The 25,037-nt window shown below is 44.4% G+C and overlaps 1 protein-coding gene and 1 long non-coding RNA gene across 12 annotated transcripts in view; one reads left to right on the top strand and one right to left on the bottom strand.

Moving 5' to 3' along the window:
* Nucleotides 1-9,205, bottom strand: part of LOC137537673 (uncharacterized) — a 43,352-nt gene extending 34,147 nt beyond the window's left edge. The window contains exon 1 of the long non-coding RNA XR_011024653.1: nucleotides 8,439-9,205. This is a non-coding gene — a long non-coding RNA (uncharacterized lncRNA). The remainder of the gene's footprint in view (nucleotides 1-8,438) is intronic.
* Nucleotides 1-25,037, top strand: part of ZFHX3 (zinc finger homeobox 3) — a 1,434,500-nt gene that overhangs the window by 1,271,626 nt on the left and 137,837 nt on the right. The window contains exon 1 of one of the 11 annotated variants that reach the window (XM_068259591.1): nucleotides 8,175-8,376. The exons of the other annotated variants lie outside the window; for them this stretch is intronic. The gene's annotated coding sequence lies outside the window, so the exon portion shown is untranslated. Of the gene's footprint in view, nucleotides 1-8,174; nucleotides 8,377-25,037 lie in introns of those variants that run through there. 11 annotated transcript variants of the gene reach the window in all.

The following is a 25,037-nucleotide window of genomic DNA, read 5'->3' as shown; positions in this document are numbered from 1 at the left end:
CCTACCCTATACATACACATCATATACACACATAACAAGCATAGGATTCACCAAGTATTCACATACATACATACATGCATAACACACATATATGTCCCCAGCACGCTAGTAAACCACACAGAGTCCAAAATACATTTATAACATATACACGTACACATAGTCAACATAGCATTCACTAAACATACACACTATATATATATTCATATATTCTTCAGTATTCAAACACATCCATTATACATACATATAGATGGACATCATGTATACACAAGTCTCCAATATACTTTACATATACATCACAAATACAAACGTGTATCTTACAAGAATGTGTAATATATACAGTGTGTGTATATAATATATATATATATATATATATATATATATATATATATATATATATATATATATATATATATATATATATATACATATACACACACACACATACACACACACTTATTTTCATATAAGTATATAAATATCTCCAGCATACTATTCACTAAGTACCCAAACACAGTATCCAGTATGAAAGCACAAGCACTTGAGGATTACCCACAATACACACATCTAATATGCACATTTATCCTGCACAGATGTACACCATGTATACATCTGACAAACTGGATATATACACGTGTATAAACGCACACACACATACATACGCAGATACTTTTATCATGCAGAAATGTCATGCTAAAAAATATTTCAAATCTAATGCTATGCTACCATGTATTGATTGTTAACACATAACATGTATAAACGTGTCTTCTAGTATAATGCAATATATATACTGTATATACACACACGGACACATACACTCATCTGCAGTATATATATATATATTTGTAGACGTGCATTGTAAGTGACCTCAGAGCGCTTTGGGGTAGATGCCGCTTTTGGGGTCATAATTGGGGGTCCGGAGCCCCCCGGAATCAGATCAGCAGCCCCCCAGCATACAGCGGGGTGGTCGCAGCTCCTCTCTATATACACACGGGGGGCACAACGAATATTAGCTCGCTTCTGGCCACCCAGCCCTCCTGCAACGAATAAATCTACATCTTATTCGGCAGAACCGGCTTAAAACGAAAATTCCCTTCCCTGGGCTCTGGGGTGCTGAGCTGAGGGGCCCCGTGTGATGGGGGGGCACCCGGCATCCTGGCATGGGGGGTCCTGCCAGGGGACCCCTCTATACATACAGCCTCTGCCACCCTCTGTGCCCACCACTACCCCTGCCCTGATACCCCCAGCCCCAGGGTTACCCACCTACTACCCTCTGTATTAATGCCCCGTGTGCCAGTCTGAGGGACACAATCTACAAATCTTGGGGCTCTATTTGCCTATTTATACAGATTTGCTGTACATATTATTATGGAAATATACATATCATTCGGCCTGGGAGAATATTATTACACAAACATAAATATTGTTACACAAATATAAACATGTCACCACTTATTGCAATGAATCAGAGATTTATTCCATACTACACAATGGTTTGTTCGTCTTTTAAGAGTGTATTATAAGTGCACGTATATATATATATATATATATATATATATATATATATATATATATATATATATATATATATATATATATATATATATATATTCAGCACCTGTGTTAGCATATACAGCCTATTATCCGAGACGAGATATATTTATAATTTAATATATGTGTGGAAATATTCCTGTGCATGAATGATGCAAGTATTGAGTATTGCAATGTGAAGATGTACAATTGTGTTTAATGATAGATAGATAGATAGATAGATAGATAGATAGATAGATAGATAGATAGATAGATAGATAGATAGTGGCGTGTAGAATGTATTTCCTATCTGCACTGCCAGTTTTTGGAGGAACAATGAAGGATTTTGGCTTTGTCTCCGCAGGATTTAGGAGCAGAATTGACAGGAATAGGATAATGATACAATGTTGCAATTTAATGCTACAATGTTCCAATACTACTTTACTCATTAGGAAATAGATACAGACTTCCTTTGCCCTCCATCCATACATTGCATACAAAGATACATTCCTGCGAATACCCCTTAATCTACAGACAGACGGCAAAGCCCCCCAATACTGCTTACAGGGACCCCCTAATCTCCAGACAGAGACCCCCATTCTACAGACAGGTGGCCCAAATCCCCAGGTCTATTTAGAGAGAGAGGCGGCCAGGGTGGATGGACTATATAGGTCTATATACAGAGGACAGTATATCAGGTGTAACTGGAATCAATGTTTATTATGTATAAACACTGTATATGTGTATAAACACCGTGTACAAATATACAGTTTTCACAAATAAAAAATTAGGTTTAGCAATTAAGGTGTACGCAGAATTATTTCAATAACGCTTCAATATCATGTTAATTTGAAGAAGAAAAACATGTTCATATACGTTGTAGGCATACGAGATGTATGTGTAATTTACATACATGTATATGTATGCGATGTGTGCATAATTAGAATATATATATATAATTTGATTTGCATATCTGTGTTCAAATGTATTTGTGAGACATGTATACTATTAGATATAGGTATACACAGTATTATTATATAGTATGGAGCATCAGAGTGTCATCATATATGTGTGTATACTTAAAATGACTTGGCTATTTGTATAATTTATTGGGATTTTTTTGTATCTGTATGTATGATAGGTGTACACATTTATTGTAGAGTATATGAGAGGTAGGTATAATTAGTGTATAAGTATATGAAAGGTGGGTATAATCAGGGCATAATGAGTATATGAGAGGTGGATATAATCAGGGCATAATGAGTATATGAGAGCCTGGTAAGTATAAGCAGGGCATAATGAGTATACGAGAGGTAAGTATAATCAGGGCAAAATTAAAGAGTATATGAGGTGGGCCTGGGCATGATGAGGGTATGAGAGGTATCGGCCACAGGCATGTATATATATATATATATATATATATATATATATATATATATATATATATATATATATATATATATATAATCTGGCACACAGTCCAGCTGCTATACATTACATACCTATATGCATGCATGCACCGTATGTAAGTTGTAGGTACATGCAGAGCAGTGTGCTATATGTGGCATTGCATGGTATACAATCTGGCCACTGATTGGTGCTGTACGCAGAGCAGGTATTAGTGTGTGTAGTGTATACACAGATGTATGTAATGCAGAGTATATAAGAGGTAGGTATGAGAAGCGTATACATATAAAAGGTAGGTACATACTATGCAGGCTGGCATGTAATGGCATGGTACATACTGCTCTGTGCATGATATATTAGGATTTTATAAGTATTTACATGTATGAGAGGCAGGGTATATAGCAGGTAGGTACATCCTATGCAGCCTGGCATGGTACAGATGTGTGTGTGGAGTGTGTATAAGTTACACACGTGTATGCAGAGCACATGAGAGGTGACCCTGGCACACATGCCCCCCCTGCTGTCACCTGCTCGCTGCCCTGTGTATGCCAGGCTATCAGATGCTGGGGTGGAGGGGTAGCTTACCTGCACCGTGCTGCCCCCTGCTCTGGTAGTTGCCTGGCACTCTCCCTCCAGCCGGGCCGGACTGCTGTATGCTGAGGGTGGGTCCTGCCTGCTGTCCTGGGAGGGGGCAGCTGCTGATTATCTGTGTCCCAGAGGGTACTGCCCGGGGTCATCCTAACGGGTCCCCCGCCCCCTCCGATCCCCGCAACTCTCCCCGGACACCCTGCCAGGAGGACACAACTTCACACAACTTTTCCCCAACCCCCCCTCATGTCAGGAGTGACACATGCCCCCTGTGATGAGTGACAGCGCCTTTCTGTGACACTGTCCTTCACATATCTGTGACACCTTATAAGACTGTGTGACATTGTCCTGCGTATAAAACTGGAGCACTGTCCCTAAAAGTATGAGTGTGCGACACCATGACATCCTCTATATAATTGTGACACTGTCCCAGTATGTTAAGGGACAGCACCCACTTTACTAATGAGTGTGATACTATATACCCCACCGCGTGACATAGCAGCGACCCCCCCCCCCCCCCCCCCCACCCCACACCCTCCACACTGCATGTGACACTCTGCTAGATATGTGTGAAAGTTTGTGATGGGAATGGTACTCAGCCACCACCTACATGTAAATGCCCCCATGAGTTTGCAACGCCCTATTCAGGCAATATAGCCCCCCAATATGAGAGTGGCACTATGTCACCTCTGTGCATATGGCCCATAGGTGACACCGCAGCCTTCATGTTATAAGTGCATCTCACTGACCCCAGGATAACCCCATCTCTTTATATAGGTGGCAGGTAAATATTTAATATGTAATATTCCCTCATAAGACGATAGCTGACACTGTCCCCTCCAGTATGTGTGACACTGTCCCCTACAGTATGTGTAAGTGACATATATCAGCACTGTGACACTGTCACCTCATATGTCACCACTATGACACTGTCCTCTCCAGTATGTGTGTGACACTCTCACCCCAAATGTCATCACTGTGACACTGTCCCCTCCAGTATGTGTGTATGAGAATGTCACCCCATATGTCACCACTGTCCTCTCCAGTATGTGTGTGTGACACTGTCACCCCATATGTCACCACTGTGACACTGTCCTCTCCAGTATGTGTGTGTGACACTGTCACCCCATCTGTCACCACTGTGACACTGTCCTCTCCAGTATGTGTGTGTGACACTGTCACCCCTGTGACACTGTGCTCTCCAGTATGTGTGTGTGACACTGTCACCCCATATGTCACCACTGTGGCACTGTCCTCTCCAGTATGTGTGTGTGACACTGTCACCCCATATGTCACCACTGTGGCACTGTCCTCTCCAGTGTGTTTGTGTGACACTGTCACCCCATATGTCAGCACCGTGACATTGTCCCTTCCAGTATGACTGTGTGACACTGTCACCCCATATGTCACCACTGTGGCACTGTCCTCTCCAGTGTGTTTGTGTGACACTGTCACCCCATATGTCACCACTGTGGCACTGTCCTCTCCAGTATGTGTGTGTGACACTGTCACCCCATGTCACCACTGTGACACTGTGTTCTCCAGTATGTGTGTGTGACACTGTCACCCCATGTGTCACCACTGTGACACTGTCCTCTCCAGTATGTGTGTGTGACACTGTCACCCCATATGTCACCACTGTGACACTGTCCTCTCCAGTATGTGTGTGTGACACTGTCACCCCATGTGTCAGCACCGTGACATTGTCCCTTCCAGTATGACTGTGTGACACTGTCACCTCAAATATGTGACAGTCTAAGGTGCCCATACACTCGTCAGATTGGCAGCAGATAGATAAGAAATGCATCTGATGATCTATCTGATGCGTTTTTAGAACATTTTTTACCAGGATAGAATTCCAATAGATTTCAGTTTGAAATCTATTGAAATTCGATCTGATGGCATTTTTTTGCCATCAGATTTCCATTAAGGCCAATGCAAACTGATAAGCAATCTCATCAGATCGACCTAAATTTTCCACCCTGTTAGTTCGATGGAAATCCATCGAAATCGGGATCGATCGGTCGGCCAGAAAATCGTCTGAGTGTATGGGCCCCTTAATTCGAAAGCAGTGTAAAACTGTTCTCATAAGATTGCAATGTCCCCACATCATCAGAGCATGTAATGGCCCCCATATAATTATGAAACAAGTATGTGACGTTATCCCAATACCATCAGCATATAAACATTGTGTAGCTGGCCTCTCATATTATCTATACAAAGTATTATCGAACCCCATACAAGTATATATGCCACTGTCCCACTCCCTAGATTACCCACACTCGGAAAACAAGTAATTGTCACCGTCACAGTAAGTGACACTGCTCCTCCATATGATACATATATAACAAATACATGCAGATGTATAATCATTCGTATATGACACTATCCCCACGTCTGAGAGGTCACAGGAAGTGTTAAATGAGACCCTCCCCCCATATGATTTGTTTAAAAAGTGTCACTTAACCTCATAGAAGATAAAATGTATGTGTCCCAGTAAGTGTCACTTTACCACGAAGTCTATAAGTAGTGTCACCGTCTCCCACATTATCTGTAAGTGTCACTCACAGTCCCCCATATTACCAGCAAGTGTCACTGCCCCCTATCAGACAAGTTTATAAGAAAAAAGTGTCACTGCCCCCCACCTAATCAATAAGTGCCACACTGCCCCCCACATTATAAATAAGTGTCACACTGACCCCCACATTATCAATAAGTGTCACACTGACCCCCACATTATCAATAAGTGTCACACTGACCCCCACATTATCAATAAGTGTCACACTGCCCCCCCACATTGTCAATAAGTGTCACTGCCCCCACATTATCAATAAGTGTCACACTGCCCCCCACATTATCAATAAGTGTCACACTGCCCCCCACATTATCAATAAGTGTCACACTGCCCCCCACATTATCAATAAGTGCCACACTGCCCCCCACATTATCAATAAGTGTCACTGCCCCTCACATTATCAATAAGTGCCACACTGCCCCCCACATTGTCAATAAGTGTCACACTGCCCCCCACATTATCAATAAGTGTCACTGCCCCCACATTATCAATAAGTGTCACACTGCCCCCCACATTATCAATAAGTGCCACACTGCCCCCCACATTATCAATAAGTGTCACTGCCCCTCACATTATCAATAAGTGTCAAACTGCCCCCCACATTATCAATAAGTGTCACACTGCCCCCCACATTATCAATAAGTGTCACACTGACCCCCACATTATCAATAAGTGTCACACTGCCCCCCACATTGTCAATAAGTGTCAATGTCCCCCACATTATCAATAAGTGTCACACTGACCCCCACATTATCAATAAGTGTCTCTGACCCCCACATTATCAATAAGTGTCACACTGTCCCCCAAATTATCAATAAGTGTCACACTGACCCCCAAATTATCAATAAGTCTGACTGCCCCCATGTTATCAATAAGTGTCACACTGCCCCCCACATTATCAATAAGTGTCACTGGTCCCTTAATTAATAAGTCTGACTGTCCCCCACATTATCAATATGTCACCTCCCGTTAAATCTTAAAAAAAGTCCCCTTATCTGACAAGTCTATAAGACACAGGTGTTACTGTCCCCATATGTAATTACTCTATAACAATGTCACTGTCCCCCACATTCTTAATAAGTGTCACTTCCCCCATTATCAATAAATCCCAATGTCCCCTATGTAATAAGTCCATAAGAAGTGTCACTGTCCCATATTTATTAAGTATATTAAAAGTGTCCCTGTCCTATTTATTATCAGTAGTGCCACTGTCCCCACATTTTAAAATGTCCCTCTAAGTAGTAAGTCTATAAGAAGTGTCACTGCCCCCCTTACCAGTACGGTAAGTGTCACAATTAGTAAGTGTCATTGTCCCCCTTGTTATCAGTAAGTGTCACTGCCCCCCCCCCCTCATTATCATTAAGTGTCACTGCCCCCCTTATTATCAGTAAGTGTCACTGTCCCCCTTATTATCAGTAAGTGTCACTGTCCCCCTTATTATCAGTAAGTGTCACTGCCCCCCCCCCCATTTTCATTGTCACTGCCCCCCTTATTATCGGTAAGTGTCACTGTCCCCCTTATTATCAGTGACTGTCCCCCTACGTAATAAGTCTGGTGGAAGTAGGAGTCAGTGTGACAATCTCTGTCCCCCCATCACCCCGGCAGGAGCGTCGCTGTCACACACTTGCCCCCCATCCTGTGTGTGGCGGGCCCCCCTCCCTCCCTGCTGTCCTGTTGGGGAGACCCCGGACAGAGGGGAGCCGCTTCTATCCCGGGACAAAGTTTCCTCCTCCCGGTGTTCAGCAGCGGCGGCAGCATTAGCATTATTCTTCTCCCCAGTACTGTCCCCCCCTCCTCCCCCCCCCACTGTCACCTGTCCCATCACCCCCCCCCCCCCCCAGCACCCCCATTACTGTACAGTGCCCCCCTCCCATCCCCCTGCACCCCCATTCCTGCACAGTGTCCCCCTCCCCTCCCCCCCAGCACCCCCATTCCTGCACAGAGCCCCCCACTCCTCCCCCTCCCGGCTGCTCCCCCCGCTCCTCTCCCCTCTGATTCTCATTGATCCAGCGCAGGGTAATTAGCCCTTCCCGTCGTGCCTGTGTAATGAAGCACATGCGCACTGAATTAATCAGCCATTTTTTGCAGGAAACTAATTAGCAGAATAAAGATCCAAAGAGTTTTTTTTCCTGGGCGAGCATCAGATGTGAGCGCGGCTCCCGAGTGTCCGGAGCGTCCGTGTGTCTCCCCGAGTCCCCCGACCTGACCGGGCTGCCGCCAGCGCCTTCATGGGAGCACGCGCCGAGCCCAGCCGGACCGCAGCAGCCAGCCAGCCCCGAGTAAGTGGCAACTTTCTGCACCCCCCCGCCCAGCACCCCGAAACACAAACTTGTGCACTGACCTGGATGGCGAGGAGGCAGCAGCGTGTCCGGGAGAGGCAGAGAGAGACTTGTGTGCCAGCCGGAGAGACAGAGAGCCGTGTGCCGGGCAGAGAGAGACCCCGGAGCCGGGCAGAGACATACAGACCACCGATCCGGGGCTCAGGGAGACTCCGTGTGCCAGACAGACCCTTGTGTCAGGCAGGGAGAGTCCTGTGTACCAGGCAGAGAGAAGAGCCCGTGTTCCAGGGAAAGAATGCCCCTCATCCTAGGCAGATAGCGCCTCACATCCTAGGCACCCGTTCGATGTGCTAGGCAGAGAGTGCTCCTCATCCCAGGCAGCCCCCTGTGTGTTAGGCAGAGAGTGCCTTATGCCCCTGCCAGCCCCTCTGTATACCAGGCAGAGAGTGCCTTATGCCCCTGCCAGCCCCTCTGTATACCAGGCAGAGAGTGCCTTATGCCCCTGCCAGCCCCTCTGTATACCAGGCAGAGAGTGCCTTATGCCCCTGCCAGCCCCTCTGTATACCAGGCAGAGAGTGCCTTATGCCCCTGCCAGCCCCTCTGTATACCAGGCAGAGAGTGCCTTATGCCCCTGCCAGCCCCTCTGTATACCAGGCAGAGAGTGCCTTATGCCCCTGCCAGCCCCTCTGTATACCAGGCAGAGAGTGCCTTATGCCTCTGCCAGCCCCTCTGTATACCAGGCAGAGAGTGCCTTATGCCCCTGCCAGCCCCTCTGTATACCAGGCAGAGAGTGCCTTGTGTCCCAGCTAGCTCCCCTGAGTAATCAGAGTACCCCATAACCCAGGCAACCCCCCTATGTGCCAGGCAGAGAGTACCCCAGGCAGTCCCCCAGTGTGCCAGGCAGAGAGTGCCCCATACCCCAGGCAGCCCCCCTAGGTGCCAGGCAGAGAGTGCCCCATACCCCAGGCAGCCCCCCCTATGTGTGTCTTGTGTGCAGCCTTGCATGTGCACAGTGAGCCTGGCTTCCTAGCATGTCAGTACTGTGTGTACAGAGAGAGTGGCTGGCTGCTGATTGTGTGCTGTCATTGTACAGAGGCCACTACTGTGTGCTCCCATCTCCTCTGCCTCTCCTGATCTCTCCATACACAAGCAGCAACATCCTGTCTACAAGCCTATTTAAAGGGATGCCAGTTTATTCTTTGCCACTTGTGCCCTTTGCTTCAACGTTTAGCCCAGCTTACATTTATAGACCTAACTTTTTTTTCCTCTCTTATGGTTATTCTGGTGTCTGGAGGATTGGGGAGAGCAGTGAGTGTTGTGGGGTTTTTTTTTTCGTGCTTTCCCTGGGAGCCGTCTAGAGAGTAGCTTTTCCATAGACCTAGAATGATTTCATGGGTTTGATGTCAAGTTCCCCCCCAAGATCAGCTTACGAGCCTGTGCCTGAGACCTCAGGATAGGATGTCACCCCTTCTCTTGTCTCCTCGCTCAGAGAAAAAAAAAATCTGCTGCTTGTTGGCACTGTGGAACGTTTTGTCTGCTGGCATTTGAGGATTTGGTTGTTTGTTTTTCTTTTTTTATTATTTTTTGTTGTTAACTTTTTTGGGTGCTGTCAGTGTTTGGATTGTTGGCTATAGCAGGGGGAGAATGTGGAAATGATTTCCATAATCAATACGTGTGTATAGGAAATCCTTTTCCTACATTTCCTGTAGTTTTGATGTGTCTGTTCTGGGTAGCCTTTCCTCTCTGGCTGCTGGGGTGGACAGGCTGTGTTTACAGACGTCAGATGGCTTGTGCAGTGTGTGCTGGGGTTACAGGGACAGTGTAGGCTGGAGTGCATTCTTACACTCTGCAAATTTCTCCATCCAGGGCTATCTACTCGTCGTCAAATCCCTTATTGCTGTTTCGATGGACAAGAATGTAAAGCAGATCTTTATTAAACACCTCTCACTTAACTACACCCCCCCCCCTCCCCCCCAAAAAGGGAGAAAAAAATGACAATGTTGGATTTGGAAGAGGTATGAAGACCTGGTTGTGCCTGGATGTTGCATGTGAAAGGTTATTTTTTGCTTTTTTTTGTGTTAAGGTCATGGTGCTGCCTGCTGCTGGTGTCAAAGGTTGACCTGTGACTTCACTCAATACATCCCCAGCACAGGGTTTTCTTCCCCTCTGCCTAGTAGGAGACTTGTGTGGATGTTTACGTTGGCCAGATGGATTCACACACTAGTTAAAGAGTGCTTTTGGCATCACTGAGGTGAGAGTACTGATGCTGAACATCCTTGTCTCTTGGACGGGTCAATAACACTGCCCCCCCCTCCTTGTATTCTGCACTGCCTACCTCCTCAACCATCCTGCTTTAATCCCTTAATACCAAATTGCACGGCACTCGATATAATTTCAGATATACCCGTCTGCCTTCCTTTGTCATGCTTAAATATCTTACAATCACACATTGCCTTTTTTTTTTTTTCTCCCTAAAATTTAGTACATTTTATTTTGCTGTTTTTACTCCGGTTTGGGTGGCTTTTAATTAAGAGCAGTTTATATTTATTTTTATTTTTTTGTCGAGGTGACTTTTTGTCTTTTTGTATGTGCATTTCTCATAAAGCAGGGAAGATAGCTCAGGGCTTGACGTTTTTTTTTCCCCTCTCATCTCTCTTTCTCTGTGTTGAGTATAGGCCCATGTGCCTTGCTTCCGATTGTTGGCAGCCTGCTTTTTATTCTCGGTGCTGACCCCCCTATTTAATATGGAACGGCTTTCCTGGGCCCCGTGGTGTCTCCCTTAGGGTCACATCAAGTTCGAAACTGTGAAGAAAGGTGCAGGGACACTCAAAGGAGAGAAAAGCTGCCCCAACTAAACGGGGTCAGCTTAGAGACAACACACAAAAAGAGAGAAATAAATACCGGTTTGCTTTGAGATTTTATTTTTTTTCTAAAATCTCCAACCCCCCCTCTTGTGACCTCTAGTTTTTTTCCCCTCTGTCCCCCTTTCATTTCTCTCTGCGTCCCTGTCTCTTGTGTTACAGATTGCGACCTGCCTGTGAAGTATTTGCTCTAAAGATTAGCTAAAAACAAAACCAGCAAAAACCCTATTGAATTCAGGCAAATAAGGTTAGGTCTGAAGATCATATTACAAAGCAGTTTTGAATATGCTGCCCATCGCACCAGACCAGTTATTCCAGTTACTGCAACTTGAAGGAGGAAGAGAGAGAGAGAAAAAAAAAAGACATTTAAATTGTAATTTGTTAGAACAAGAAATGGAAAGTATTTTAAGCTCCTTTTCTGCTTGATAATTCAACTTGAGCCCAACCCTTTTTCTTTGTCATTTTTTTATTTATTTAAAAAAAAAATTCCTTGCCAATGCATTTTCTGATTTTAATCGTGTCAAAAATGTGTGCGCCTAAAAAATACACAATTTTTTTTTCTTTGCTGTCTCCAGCTTCAGAGTTGGTCTACATGTTTTTTTTTTTGTTTTTTGGTGTGTGTGTGGGAAGGAAGTTTGGCTGTGATCTTGTGGTTAGGCTGTTACACAATATGTTATCATGTTTGTAATCACTAAATCATTGCTGTGGTTATGGCTTCACAGTTGTATGGGGTTTGCTCTGATCCAGGCTTCGTGTGTTTCATGTCATCGCCAAGCCCCTGTTGACCCACTTGGGTGTCTGATGGCACACTTGGGCATGACACTGATTTGTAATAATGCACTAGAGAACGTATTGTCACTTGGGGACTGTGACAGCTTTAAGGCCTTGCATCTATGGGCTTGCATCGCGGCCATTTTTTTTTTTAACCATGCAAAATATGAGACGTTGGACAACAACAACAACCAGCTGAGTTGAGGAATTTTGAGGACAATTGAAGCTGTTCCACCGTCCATCCTTCCTTCATCTTCTGTCTGGTCCAGTCAGATGTGGATATCCCTTTGGAGTTGAATACCGATGGGCCAGCGTAGGCCCTGCTTGCCCCTCTTCTTCCTCTGTTTTTCAAATTTATGTAACAGTATCCAAAGCTGCATTAAAAATTCAGTATTACGAAGCTGATTGTAATGGTGCCTCATTAGGAGCCTTGTCTGGACCAGTATTAAGTCAAACACAAAGGAAGGGCTTTTAGATTTTAAACACCAATAAATATTAACTATCTGGACGTGAAAATCTGCAGTGGGTGACCAACCTTATGTGGCTTTCACGTCTCCATTTTTAAAAAAAATTCTTACTACCAACGTTGGCTATGCAAGAAACAAAACTAAAAAAAAATTCTGAATGCTCAAAGCTATTCATTTTTTTTTTTTGTTTATGGGTTTATTATTCATAAGTCTTGAATGTTTTGTTTTTTCCTTGAGTCGTGCTTGCATGGATTTTTATTCTGTTTATGGTTCAGGTCGTGGCCATGATGCACATCTGGCAGTTTGCCCCACGTGGGTTGTGTAAAGAAGCCAGCAGAAGCACACTTCTGCAAAGATTTTTTTTTTTTCTTTTTGTCATTTTGAAGCCTCCTGTCTCCTGTTCTGTCTTTCCTGTGTGTCACTTTCTTCTGTTTCTCTGTGTCATTTAGCAGGGGAGAGAGAGGGGGGAAAACATTGTGTAATGAATGTTCAATTCACTTGCAAATCTGGACTGTGATAGTCTCATGCTGAGAGGCCCGAAAGTGGACCCCCCCCCTTTTCCCTTTATGATTTAGAGTCTTTAGATTGTTTTGCCATTTTTTTATATATGCCATGCACATCCTACTTAGTCATGGTGGGTATTTTGGTTTGTTTTTTTTTATTAAATTTTTTTTTTAAATATCTGCTCACGGTTTTTGGGCCTACTGGTGGTGGAATAATATTTCTGTAATCGGCAGAAAAATCAGGAGCTGATATTCCGGAATTTTTTTTTTTTTAATATTCTTTTCCCTTGTGGTCCCTGCTTGGAGTAGCCAGCGATGGCGGATAGTGCTTGTATGTACTGACATTTTGGCTTGCCACAGAACCCTGAGGTAACCTCTCCGTGCCCCTCCACTGCTGGCCTTTTGTTTGAGGAGAACTGAGCTAAGGTGCTTTTCAGAGTGACTGCAGGGGACTGAAACGCATGTGTGCTCTCCGGGTTTAGAAGCCCATCTGAGTTTATTGTATGCGGTTTAATAAAAAAAAAAAATAGATCTTCTCGAGCAGCAAAGCGTAGAAGTGGACCAAGGCTGACTTCAGCCTCCAGCATGCTGAGAATCCGAGCTTCTTATCCCAGCGTCCCTCTCTGCTCCTCATACAGCTTCTTATTTACATTCAAACAGCTGGCACTGCTAGAAATTCCTCTATTTTTATTTTTAACTGTATCTTTTTTTTTTTTTTTTTTCTTCTTTTTAGATTTTGGATATTTCACATTAGGAAGTATTAGCTCGATAAATGTTTTTGAGGTAGGAGCGTCGATCACCCTTTTGCTCCACCTCCTTCCTTTGCCCAGATTCGCAGTAGTCTAAAATGTGATAAGTGTATTAGATGCACTTATGAAAAATAAAACACAATAAAATTCAGTACCGGTTGTCGGTATCCTTCATCTTCTGTTTTTTATTTTATATATCATTTTTTTTTATTTTGCGCCCCAAAGGGAGACTTTCTTTGCCTTGTCATACGCCATATCTCGAACGTGTGAAAAATAATGGCATTAGGTGGGATATTTGTCTCCCTTTGTTCTTTTTAACTTGTTGTGTTTCCAGATGTGTAGTGTAAGCGCAGAATCCTGCCATCTTATTTCAAGTGATCTTCACTGCACCCCTGCCCTGTGCCCCCCCCCCCCCACTACTGTATTTACATGTAGTATTACTGGCCTCTGAGTGATGGGGGTCATTTTCACGTCACACAGGTTTGGACATTTCTTCCTTGGCCAGAAATTCGTATATACTAAAGTAAATTTTATTATTATATCGCTGTGCGCTGCAGGTTGGCAACAATTTTTATTTTTTGTCATTCTCATACCGAGTTGTACAGCCTTAATTATTATTATTTTTTTTTTTTTTAATGTATGGTATTGTCATTTTGGATATACCTTAAAACCAGGTTACCAACCCCTCACCTAATCGTTGCCTGATGCCCTTCCATCCCGCCTCCGTCTGCTCAGAACATCCAGTGAGAAGGGCTGAGCGTTGGTCGCCACAGCAACAAGACCTGAATGACACACATCAGATATATAGATATAGATATATATATTAATATTAATTTACTTTGGGCATTGTTGAGGTCTGAATGGCTCAGTACTACTCCTGCTGCATAGCATTGCTGGTGTTGCATTGAATGTCCCTTTACCTGAAGTGACTCGGCCCTACACTCCTTGGTCTGTGTGTTTGTGTATAAAATATATATATATTAAAAAAGAAAGCAAGAAAAATATCAGTTACACTTCAGCAGCTGGAATACGTACATCCTTTCCTCAAATGCTGAGCCAGAGTCATTGAGAGCCTTCAGGTAAATGCAGACTTATCAGGCCTGCTCATTCTGTGAGGGGGGGGGGCGCTGTCACCAGATCCCGGTTTTATATGCATGCAGTTATTTTATTTTTTTGTATGTTGTAATTTTAATTGAAAGGAATGGCAGTCACTACTTTGTGCACCGGCTATCAGATATCCTGGTTATTTTATGCCACTAGTAAAATAAGGATATAACTCCCCTGCTGTATTTATTTGGATGGTCCACTTTGGCCTGGATGCAGATCACCAGGGTCAGTGATATACTATGGTATGTGTATGCGTACATATTCAATGCATTTGGGTGCATATGGATATCCAAATAGGTTCAACAGATTAATATAGATAGATACTACATACACACTGTCTGAGGCCTTTAATACAGATGTTAGAGGCTTTATGTGAGGATAATTTTTTTTTTTTAAATCACTGCTTGGATGTTGTGCTATATCATATCTAGCTGTGGTTAGCGATATCGTTCCTTGGTGTAATAAAACAGTCGTCTTTCACGCCATTTCTCCTTCAGCCTCCCTCCCCTTTTTTTATTTATTTATTTATTTTTTCCATTTATTTATTTTTATTAAAAAGCCTTTTTGGATGCTTCCCATAATTCCTTATTTTGATTACACAACCTATTTCAGGTTTCCGTAACGCTGTCCCCTTATATTCGGTGCTAGTCGCTTGCCCGTCGCTGTATGTGACTGCAGCAGCCCGAGCAGGGCAGCCAAGGGGTCGGTGAATTGAATGACCCCCCCCTTGCTGGTTGTTACACGCCTGTTTGTCACGTGTATATAGGTTTATAGGATGCTGGTTTCTTTGTTAGTTTGGTATGGTTGACTCAGCAGTTACTATGTGGCGATTTTTTATTTTTATTTACTGTACTTTGTGGGGCCCCAGTCACTCTAGTGAGATCAGCTGGGATCAGCCAGTGATCTTTCGCTTTCTAGAAGGTATTGGCTGGAATAGGGCGGCCCCTCTGCACGTTCAGTTGATGTAATTCGCTCGCTACGCTGCAAGGTGTCGCTTTACTTTGGTTATATAATCTGTAGTATGGGAGAGCGTTCTATACATTGTACTTATTTATTTTTTGTGCATTTCAACCGCTGAGCAGTTTCAAAGTGATGCACTGATTGTCGGATCGGAAAGGGCAAAGATGGACGTATTAATAAAGGAATTGCTGATTGCAGTTGTTTTACTTCTCTGTTTTGAACCGATTCAGTCATTGTTGGAAGACCCTCTTTGTGTTGCACGCTATGTTGTCAAAGCGATTGTTTTGGTTTTTTTTAACTTCTGTACTGCGGTTGATACATAATCGGCAGTAGTCCAGCAGTTAGGCACCTTCTGCCGTATAGCAGAAAGCTGTGTGGAGTCTGTGGCGGGACGGGGGGCGGTGCCTTGATGCAGGAAGTGAGGAAGCTGGATGAGACAGAAGAGTTCATGAGATCCCAGACCACAAATGCAAGGATTTACAAAGTGATCGGGACTCATAGATCTGCTTTGAGCGGTCTGTGTTTTACTCCGAACTTTGGTTTACAGTATAAATACGGAAGACAGTTATCCTTTAAATTGAGCCAGAGGTGGAAGCTGCCATGTTTGTAGTTTGACAGATGCCCTTTGAAGTGGAATTAAAGGATACCCTAACTGACGTGACATGATGAGATAGACCTGGGTATGTTCAGTGCCTAGCACACAAATAACTATGCTGTTCTATTTTTTTTCTCTGCCTGAAAGAGTTAAATATCAGGTATGTAAGTGGCTGACTCAGTCCTGACTCAGACAGGAAGTGACTACAGTGTGACCCTCACTGATGAGAAATTCCCCTTTTTATCTCTCTTGCTCTCAGAAGCCATTTTCTGCTAGGAAAGTGTTTTATAGTTGGAATTTCTTATCAGTAAGGGTCACACTGTAGTCACTTCCTGTCTGAGTCAGGACTGAGTCAGCCACTTACATACCTGATATTTAACTCTTTCAGGCAGAGAAAGGAAAAAAAGGAACACAGCATAGTTATTTGGTGCTAGGCACTGTACATACACATGTCTATCTCATCATGTCACATGTCCGTTCAGGTATCCTTTAAATGTTTTAAATCAGAATGTTCCCAAGACAGAAAATCTTCCATCCATGAAAGTGAACCCGAAGTGGGAGGGATATGGAGGCTGCCATATTTATTTACTTTTAGACAATACCAGTTGCCTGGCAGCCCTGCTGGTCTATTTGGCTGCAGTAGTGTCTGAATCACACCAGAAACAAGCATGCAGCTAATCTTGTCAGATCTGACTATAATATCAAACACCTGATCTACTACATGCTTGTTGAGGGCCTTTGGCTAAAATTATCAGAGGCAGAGGGTCAGCAGGACAGCCAATCAACTGGTATTTCTTAAAAAGAAATGCATATGGCAGCCTCCATATCACTGTCACAACCCCCCCCCCCCCCCAATAAAAAGATGCCTCACTGCACAAGTTTTGCAACAGAAAACAAAAAATTAAATTCTCAGTTGAAATGGAGCTGGTATTGCAAGAGGTGTGTTGATTGTAAACTGTAACACGTGTCCTGTGATTTCATTTGTTTGCAGCACAGATGTTTTGGAGTGTAGTCAGCAGTGGCGTAGCAATAGGGGTTGCAGAGGTAGCGACCGCATAGGGGCCCTTGGGTCAGATGGGGCCCTCCCTGAAGCACAATATTAGCTCTCTATTGGCCCTGTGCTAGTAATAATAATTTCTATAGATGCTTTGAAAAGTAGTAATCATTAACTGTTTCCCACCCACTACTTGCACCTTTGACACTGTGGAAATCCTTGGTAAGTTTTGGTGCGCCGTATCAATTGTTATATATAGAGTGCTTGGCGGGCCCCATGTAAAACTTGCACCGGGGCCCATATTTCCTTAGCTATGCCACTGGTAGTCAAACAGCTGCTGCAGACACTAAAGGGTTATGTTTTGCTTCCGTGCTGAAGCTTGTAAACACTAGAGGGACACAGCTTTGTCAAACACTCAGGAAGTGCTGTCAACTTTGCTGAGATCCACAACAAGACTTAATCGTGAATAGAGGCATTTCTGGTGAATGGTATGTTTGGAATCCAGTTTGTTTGGGGAGCTGCACCCATAGACTTTCTCAGCTCATGTACACTTTATGTATAATAATGACATTTAAAAGGTGCTACTACCCACAGAGCTTTCTTCATTATTTGACTTGAGTTAATCATTAAGGAAATCTGCCCTTCCTTCCATGCTATTGTCACCAACTGTAGTCATGTGATATTGGTGACAGGATTAGTGGGCATTGGTCTGGTGACCGCTTTGAGTCCGCAAGGAGAAAAACGCAATATAAATGTTATTTGTCTTGTCTTGTCTTGTCAGTGGAAGGGGCACAATTTACAACTCGGGCCTCAGTCTCGATCCATAAACAGCTGGATTGAAGTTCATTGTAGTGCTCATACTATTGTTCTGCTCCTTCTTGTATTGGCCAGAAGTTCTTGGCTTTCTTGTGGAAATCTTATAAAGTTGTGTAAAGTCGATTTTCTCAAGTAGGTCTGTAAAGTAACATTGATACGTTGTCATCCTGATCCTGGCTTATAAAGGGGGTCAAAGAAGAAAACTTGTATACCTGTTCATAGGATCAGTAAGTTCTGGAGGCAGATGCTGTAGAGAGGGTTGGACTAATCACAGCCCTGAAACATTTACTACTATTGGGTTTGAGACAACTCCGAACACTCGTTCCACAGCAGAGATGACCAAGTGCCTACAAGCAAGGGAAGCTGTGCCCATCCTATGGAGGGCCCAACATTTAAATGGACTGACTGGTGTGTGTACAGTCGGGTCCCTTTAGACAAGATGACCACATTGCGGTGAAAGTGTCTAGTAGAAAATACTTTGCATGCAAACCATTAGTGCAACTGAGTGTGAATTTTGTGCAAGTTGTTATTACTAGTGGTTCCTGCTTAATGTGAGTGCAGAGGGTTAATTGTTGTTGTTTGTATGACCATTGCTTGAACGTGTCTTCTCCTCGGCTTTTCCTATTACTTGCCTTTCACACCTCCAGAGGGTTCAGCAGCTTCTCGACACCATCCTCCACCAGACCATGTTTCGATGCTAGGTGGGCGGAATAGTTGCACGTGTGTACGAGCCTTAAAGAGGAACTCCAGTGAAAATAATGTAATTAAAAAAGTGCTTAAATTTACAATAATTATGTATATATGATTTAGTCAGTATTTGCCCATTTATAAAATCTTTTAAATCCCTAATTTACATTCTGACATTTATCACATGGTGACATTTTTACTGCTGGCAGGTGACGTAGCTGCTGCTTGCAGTTTTGGCAGTTGGAAACAGCTGTAAACCGCTATCTCCCACAATGCAACAAGGTTCACAGACCGGAAACTGCCAGGAGTACCACAGTCCTCAGTTTCTTGTGGGAGGGGTTTCACCACAATATCAGTCATACAGCGCCCACTTTTGGTCTGTTTGTGAAAAGGAATAGATTTCTCATGTAAAAGGGGGTATCATCTACTGATTGGGATGAAGTTCAATTCTTGGTCACGGTTTCTCTTTAAAGACAAAACAGGAAGTTGAAGGGAAATCCACTCTGGTTCACCAAGAATTACTTTTTACTCCACAGGAATATTGGTCCCCAAGTGCTGTTACCGCAGCATCTGTACAACAATGGCAAATAGGAGGTGAGGGGAAACATCCCTAACTGGTACACCAACAGCAATTAACGCCAGGTTGAGGTTCTGAATAAGATCCAGGTGGAGGGTCTGACCAAAACCCCTTGGTATTGGATGTTAAACTTTATCTCCAAAAACAGTATTTCTTTTCATTTGTCCAAGCTGACCCACACAAGTATTGTTTATTTTATCATTTAAGATTGTCTTCCATCCTGAATTGATAAAACCCTCTCTTCTTGCCTTACAACTATTGCAGCCTTGCTCCTTTAGAAAATACCAGGTCAGAGGGAGGCCCTGTTGACTTTACTTCTGGCCTAAACTGCTTTCTAGGCCTGAACGATTTTAGGAAAAAATTGAATTGAGCGATTTCTGTCCAAAATTACGATTTCACGATTTCCTTCAAATCAAGCTGTGTCCCCCCCCCCCCCCCCTTTGTGCCTGTCTGTTCCCCCTCTGTCCCTCTGTCTCTCATTGTGCCCCCTTTGCCTCTTCATGCCTCCTCTGGGTCTCTCTCTTGCCTCCTTTGTGTCTGTGCCCACTCTGTGTCTCTCTGTGCCCCCTCTGTGTCTCTCTGTGCCCCCTCTGTGTCTCCTGTGTCTCTCTGTCCCCACGCTGTCTCTCTCTGTGCCTCCTCTGTCACCCAAGTTGCATCAGTTCTTGGACATAGCTTCAAGCACGAGTCCAGCAATGCCCGTCTATCCACTTTGCCTCCTGCAGGCTCTATTGCACGGCATACTTCCTGTATATCATGTGACATACAGGAACCCGAAGTTTTGCCAAGCACAAGAGGCGGCAGAGGGCGATAGAGGATGGAAGGTATGTACAACGCTGCGGGCACTGGGACTTTGGGAAAGTTTTGAAGCGCTTCTTCAAACTTCCTCACGTGGAAATGACATGATCGCGATATTCGCCGCTTTCACGATTCTGAAATTGTGATCTTGGTGATCGCGATTTCGATTTAAATTCGATTTATCTTTCAGGCCTACTGCTTTCCCTGCCTAGTCTATGCTGTGCCTCAGACCCATGCTTTTGGCTGTGCAGAAGAAAGAACAGCAGTCTGTTAGGAGAGGGTAGATAGAGGAAAGTGCGCTCTTCCAGACAAGTGTTCTGAACTCTGCTGAGATCGTATGGTTATGATTTTGAGGCGGTCTGATAGTTGAGATTTGTTGTTTGTCTCTGATATCCTCTAATCGTATATTTACAGCGATTTTCAGCAGAATCCTAATGTACAGGCCTATTCTGCTATTTGAGGTGACTGGCGGTTGTCACGGTAATTGTGTGTGTCAGTGGTTGTTATAGAGAACCCAGACAGCGCAGGGTGACCCAGAAGTGCTGGGAATTTAGTGGTTATGTCACCGTTCAGCTCTGCAGAGTGTAAATATTGCTGTTTGTTTTTGTTGTCGCAATCCAGCCGCACTTTCTCCTGTCCCAGTTATGCTTAACTAGAAAGCGGTGATGTTGCCTTAACCCTTCCGAGCCTGGAGGTCATGTGCCCTCCCCTGGCTTGCCACTGTCCTCCTTGTCACTCCTACTGGCTTCTGTATTATTACTATGTAATGGAGAGATTTATTTATACACTGATATAGATACATGCTGAAGAAGTCACATGACTCACTGGCCCTATGGAGCTCCCAACCTACCTTTGCTGTCATTCATGCAGTATCAGCAGGATATACCGTAAGCTGCCATATTATTTGTCCCTTCCCAATATGTGACAGAAACCCCACCTGTCACCTGGGCTGTTGACTAGAATACCCTCCCCCCCCCCCCCCCCCCCCAAACGAAGACATTCTGAAAATAATGTGCATTGAAAGCCTTGTCCCTCAGTCAGAAGCCCTGCAGGCAGGGCAGATTGCTACAGTGATTTTATTTACTTCCTGTTCCCTCATGAGGGTCACAACTGATAATAGGGGGTACAGACCGCATTAAAAAAGTTTGTACAAAAAAAATTCTAGTCAGCGGTAATTACTTTCACATTAACAAAAAACTTCAGTGTGAGCAAAGTTTGGTAAAACAGTACAGTAACATGGCAGCTATAGTGGGAAAAAGTTGTGAAATGTTCATTAAAAATGTAAAATAATGCGTAAACATTTGTTTTCTGGGGGTCTAGCCAACATTGTTCAAAAGGCTCTAGACTACATGTAATTGTATGTGAAGTGAGAAATAGCGCCGGGTTTACAGATGGTGATAAAAAAAAAGTAATGATGCGCATTCTTTTTTCATTCTGAATTTCATTTTTCGAGAGATTTATGTTTAAAATATTTTTACGGACATGTTACCCCACTTTTATCACTTTTAGCGCACTTTTTCTGCAAACAGTAACTTCAGGTCTGAAACATTATGAACGTAGTTACCGAATGCGGGAACTCATTGAGAATGGAAGCCATTGTCTCTGCTGCTAACCAATCGTCTGCCGCTGCTATATTTCTGCAGCTTCAGCCTATCCCTGACCTGCTCACAGGGACTGAGCTCTGATTGGTCGGTCTGTCTTCCTGTGTCTTGTCAGTGTAGTTTGCCTTCTTAAAACAGAGGGTATTTGCGATAAGTGAGTGACTGTGGTGTCCCACAATGCATCACTACTGAATATGCAAATGATCTCTTCCTAGTAGGCTTTGGGTCACCCCAAGCTGCTTGGGTGTTCTTTAGTGTCTTGTTCGTGACACAAAACTATCTGACCTATATTCTTCCCCCCCCCCCCCCCATGCATAAGGCAGGGAACTCACGCCTAGCTGTTTTCTATGTCATTTTAGAAGTTTCTGTAGCTCTATAATCTCACTAGTGAATGCGTTTTTTTCCATACATGATAATCAGGATTTTACGTATTGCTGTGAAATATATCAGTACATAGCAAGGAAATGAGCAGCGCTACTTAAAAACAGACTAGTGCCTACCTGCAAAAGAGTGCAAGCCCCACTTGTGGGGTCGAATACACACCGAGCATACACATGACCTGTCTACCACTGGAGGAGGATGTTGGTTTCCTGTAACAGCTTGCATGCAACCTATTAAGTACTCGTCCCTCCCACTGCGAAGAAGTCAATCCTCCATGGGAGGGGCCTAACACTAACTAAATCCTAACCTATGTATATGCATAGCCTGGGTGCGCCACCAAGTAAAATTTGAAAAATCGAAAATTGCGCAAAAGGTGGATCAGCGCAACACCAGGCCGCCTCCGAATGGCCTCCAATCAGAGATGCGCTGAGCCCCCCCAGGAACTACAAACGCACCTTGAACCCAAACAGAAGCTCTGCATATACACCAAAAGCATGGCTGTTAAGTGGGAGCAGCTGACCAAAAACGAATTACATTAGTACATAGCAAGGAAATGAGCAGCGCTACTTAAAAACAGACTAGTGCCTACCTGCAAAAGAGGTTCAAGGTGCGTTTGTAGTTCCTAGGGGGGCTCAGCGCATCTCTGATTGGAGGCCATTCGGAGGCGGCCTGGTGTTGCGCTGATCCACTTTTTGCGCAATTTTGTGAAATATATCGTTATTGGGAACGTGAGCTTTGTCTGGTATAAAGGCACAAACAAATACAAAAAAATTCTGATTTCCAAGCAGGCCATTAACTTAAAAGGCAAACTCATCGGTTTGGGTTTTGCCACAAATGTTCCTTGCCTAAAATAATCCATAACAAAATCATAAACCGCATCCCAAAAATAGTATTTTGCTCCGGAGTTACTCCAAAGAGAACAATATGCAATTTAGTACTGTTGCCAAGGGTGTCAGGAGGAAGTCCCCCAGTGTCAGGAGGAAGTTGAATTTAGGCTGTTTTTCAAGCCTGTCTGTGTGCTTATTAATATGACAAACGAATCCTATCATTTTACTCCCTTGTGCTGATCTTTACTCCACCTGCTCTGGATCTGGTAAGCATTGGGACATGCAGTTTTCACTGAAGATTGCGTGTAGATCATGATCGTGTGATCAGTACTGTAGCTCAGGTTTAATGTCAGCCCAGCTGTGTTGGATATACTGTAGCTGGCCGGATGTCTCTCCTCTCTCTAGGTGTGCCATGTAGGCCTCACAGACCTGTCTGCCGGCATTCTTCTCTAATTTCTCCCTTTTATTAACATAAAAAAACACTTTTTATATTTTCTGTTCTTGTAGAGACAGGATTCTGGGCAATCAAAGAGGCCGAGAGGAGTGGGGCTGTGAGAATGCGACATGACTTTGTATGACATCAGCCCATCTCCTCTCACAGCTCTGGTCCCTCACAAACGCTGCAGTGCCTCCTCCACCTGCACATCTATCCACACTGTCCTTCCTTATCCCCACTTTACACTACCGTGCACTGCGTCTCCTTCCCAGCCCTAGTACCCCACACACTCCAGCGCCTCCTCCACCTGCAAATGTCTAAACACTGTCCTTACTAATCCCCCCCCCCTCCCCACTTCCACATCTTGCTTATCCCCCCCTCCCCTCCCCAACCTTGATCCCTCAGACGCTCCAGCGCCTCTACCACCTGCACATTTCTAAAAACTGTCCTTACGAATCCCCCTTCCACATCTTGCCTGTCTCCCCTACCGCACCCATCCTGCACCCCCACCCCAACCTTGATCCCTCAGACGCTGCAGCGCCTCCTCCACCAGTCTCACCCCTGCTACTCTTTTTCTCCCCCCCCCCCCCATTCCGTCATTCAGCTCCCGCCCCCTTCCCTCCTCATCACCCAGAACCCCTCATCTCACTTCCCTCCCTCTTCCTCCCCCCTTTCTCTCCTTCCCTCCCACCCCCTCTTCTCTTCCCCCCCCCCCTTTTCTCTTCCTCCCCCCCCCCTTTTCTCCTCTTTAACCCACACCACCCTTCCCCCCCCCCCTTTATCTCAACCCTCTGCCCCCTTCTCTCCTCTCCTTCCCTCACCCCCCCCCCCACCCTCTTTCCCTCCTTTTCTCCTCTCCTTACCTCGCCCCACCCCTCTTTTTTTCCCCCCTTCTCCTCTTCCCTCACCGACCCTTTCCGCTACTTATCTTACCTCCCTCTTTTTCTCCCATTCTTTTCTGTCGTTCCCTCACCCCTCTTAACTCATCTCCCTCATTTCCCCTTTTTTCCCCCCTTCTCTCCTCTTCTTCCATAATCCCCCCCCCCCCCATCCTCTCTTCTCTCATTCTCTAATCTTTCTCTTTTCTCTCTTCCTCATAAGACTCAATGAGACTGATGTTACTGTAAGGACCGGTGACGAGGCTCTTTGGTAAGCTGCCGCCGGCTTCTAACTAATCCCACAAAAAGAGGAATGCAAATTTAATCCGGGTCCAACATATGGCCGGCTGCCTCCTCAATCTTGTGCAATCATAAATCTATGCCAGGGGAAAATATTAAACGAAAATATTAAAAATGAGTGGTTATTTATGGTGCAAATTCCTCATTCAATGCGGCTTCAAGCTGGCCTTATCCAGCAGCAGGTTGTACGCCGTCCCTTTAAGCCGTGGTGGAGGACAGGAGTTTGAAGATGAGTCAGTGAGGATGAATCGTCAGGAATGGTATTTCAATTCCTCTCTCTTCTAGCAGAAGGAGAGCTGGACTCTCACTGGTCCCCCAACTGTCCCTGTAATTAGTCTGTGAGATCCTGTCTG

This window comes from Hyperolius riggenbachi, chromosome 11 (assembly GCF_040937935.1).
Source record: "Hyperolius riggenbachi isolate aHypRig1 chromosome 11, aHypRig1.pri, whole genome shotgun sequence".
NCBI classification, from domain to species: Eukaryota; Metazoa; Chordata; class Amphibia; order Anura; family Hyperoliidae; genus Hyperolius; species Hyperolius riggenbachi.
Note: the sequence above shows the minus strand (reverse complement) of the source record. Positions and strands in the feature narration are given on the sequence as shown.